This window comes from Rhagoletis pomonella, unplaced genomic scaffold, assembly GCF_013731165.1.
Source record: "Rhagoletis pomonella isolate Grant_MI unplaced genomic scaffold, Rhpom_1.0 Rhpom_scaffold_00005, whole genome shotgun sequence".
Taxonomy (NCBI): domain Eukaryota; kingdom Metazoa; phylum Arthropoda; class Insecta; order Diptera; family Tephritidae; genus Rhagoletis; species Rhagoletis pomonella.
Window position 1 is genome coordinate 14,877,042 of NW_023458559.1, and position 417 is coordinate 14,877,458.

Here is a 417-nt window from a genome sequence, read left to right on the forward strand (position 1 = left end):
AAAAAAAAATATACATGAATACGTTTCTGCATTCATATGCAACCTAGCAACACATAGCCAGACGCTTGCAACAAATATAACATTATCACAACACAAATTTACATTTTTCTCTGTTAACTCTTGTTGAAATGTTAATCGCGCTGTGGTGATATTCCATGGATTTATTTTTCAGCCAAACAATTTTACGTTCCAAAAATTTGCACCTTCTCTATCTATCTAAGTTCTCTGATTTTACATGGGAAACCAATCCAAAGTCACTACGTACCACAAAAATGTTAAGATACTATGCTTGCTAAAGTATTTCTTAGGCGGCACCTTGTTTTTTAACAGCAAGGCGCCCAATGATATGCAAACTTATGCCGGTGGGAAGTGGGATTGTTGAGTGCCGATGTAAACCAAGATACATAAGTCTCCAAA